The 1,964-nt window shown below is 31.3% G+C and overlaps 1 long non-coding RNA gene across 1 annotated transcript; it reads right to left on the bottom strand.

Annotated features, from left to right (window-relative positions):
- Positions 1-393: 393 nt before the first annotated feature.
- On the bottom strand, positions 394-1,692 carry LOC111412852. The gene is made up of 2 exons (XR_002706125.1): positions 1,510-1,692; positions 394-703 (listed from the first exon to the last, which is right to left on the bottom strand). It is a non-coding gene; the product is annotated as an uncharacterized LOC111412852 (long non-coding RNA).
- Positions 1,693-1,964: the final 272 nt, after the last annotated feature.

Below are 1,964 nucleotides of genomic sequence, written 5' to 3'. Positions count from 1 at the left end.
GTCTTGCGCCGATGGTAGATACCAGCAAAGTATCGGACCCACCACCAAGGCAAATTTGACATGCTTTGACTGCTAAAATTTTATAAAGATTTCGGCAGAGTTCCCTCTGAAAAATGGACTAAAACTACCTGAAAATAAAATCAAATATCTCAAACATGTACATATCATTTGAAATAGGGTACACCAGGCCCTCAAAATATCAACTATTCAAATACAACACTGGCAATTCGACTTTTGTAACAATTTCTAAACCACAGTACTCAAAATGCACAATAGATATACAAAACATAACAAGTCCAACACATGGAACTAATTTATGATCTTTGACTGTTATAATTTTATAAAAATTTCGGCAGAGTTCCCTCTGAAAAATGGACTAAAACTACCTGAAAATAAAATCAAATATCCCAAACATGTACATATCATTTGAAATAGGGTACACCAGCCCCTCAAAATATCAACTATTCAAATACAACACTGGCAATTCGACTTTTGCAACAATTTCTAAACCACGGTACCCAAAATGCATAATATATATACAAAACATAGCAAGCCCAACACATGGAACTAATTTATGACCAAAAGAGGCGTCTATCCCAAAATATGAACTCTTAAACTGAAAAGATAATTCATACAATGCTTGACAATCTATGGCTCAACTTGATAGATCAACTGGCCCAGTAATGCTCAACTCAGCTACTATCTGATAAGAGAAATAATGATAAAAATGTGAGTCTATAACTCAGTGAGTGGATATTTGTAAAAATATAATTTTCCATTCATAAAATCTTTCTGAAAATCGACATAAAGCATAAAATTTATTTTCACATACATATAAACTAAATATTTATTCTTTAAACTGAATAGGCTGAGTTCTGTAGCTTAAAATCTGATGATACAATCAAAACTAAAATATACTGTAATCATAAACATCTTTATTCTGTATACTGCATTTCTAAAATCTGATAAGCTATGTGATACTAAAACATCACACCAAAAATGTACCCGAAATAACCATACTCGTGAATCGATTAATCTCGATATACATAGCAAGGTTATTCAATTCTGAAATTCTGTAATTCTGGTCATACGCGCGCAGAACTATAAAATGGTCATACACTATGGAAACATATTCACAATAGTGCAGAGCGGGTAAAATCACTATACTGATCATACGCTGTGGAAACACATTCACACCAGCGAAGAGTGGGTAAAATAACCATATGAAGTCATACACTGTAGAAACACATTCACACCAGTGCAGACGAGGGTAAAATCACTTGGGTACTTTCTGGGGGTTTTAAAATAACTTTGAATATACTGAAATATTTAATACTGAAATAATATGTCAATGAAATAATTTAACTAAACTGAATTTAACTTTTAAAAATATTTGATAATAAAATTCGTTTTATCCTGAAAAATCATGCTATCAACTCAACTTATAAAATGCGTAACTTCAAAATTAAATAAATACTTATTTCTAAAAAAATAAGCTTATCCACTCACATAACACAAGTTGAACCTAAGCTGGTCGATAGGCTCTTCCAATTTCCTCGTCACCACCTGGAATACATAACAAGATGGCTAATCAACTACTATTAAATTAAAAAACTTTAAGATCTACTTCTATAATACTTAACTAAAATTGGTCGATGCTCAAATGAATTTCCCAAATATTCTTTTGATCCATTGGAGCTAATCCCACTTTCTAATCCCTTTTCTAATAATTAATTCATCAACAAAACCTTCTTCCCAAGTTTAAAACTAATTTTAGTCTCCAATCTAGTGAGACTAGCAACCACAATTCCACTCATTTAATATACATTTGTTCCATAAAATCAACTCCCAAGTGAAATATTCCATTTATATAATCATTTCCACAATTAATTAATCAAAAATCCCAAAATCGAATTCTAGGATTTCCCCAAAAAAATTGACATCTTCTTACCTTAATGTAGATA

Source organism: Olea europaea, chromosome 16, assembly GCF_002742605.1.
Source record: "Olea europaea var. sylvestris chromosome 16, O_europaea_v1, whole genome shotgun sequence".
In the NCBI taxonomy this organism is placed as follows: Eukaryota; Viridiplantae; Streptophyta; class Magnoliopsida; order Lamiales; family Oleaceae; genus Olea; species Olea europaea.
Note: the sequence above shows the minus strand (reverse complement) of the source record. Positions and strands in the feature narration are given on the sequence as shown.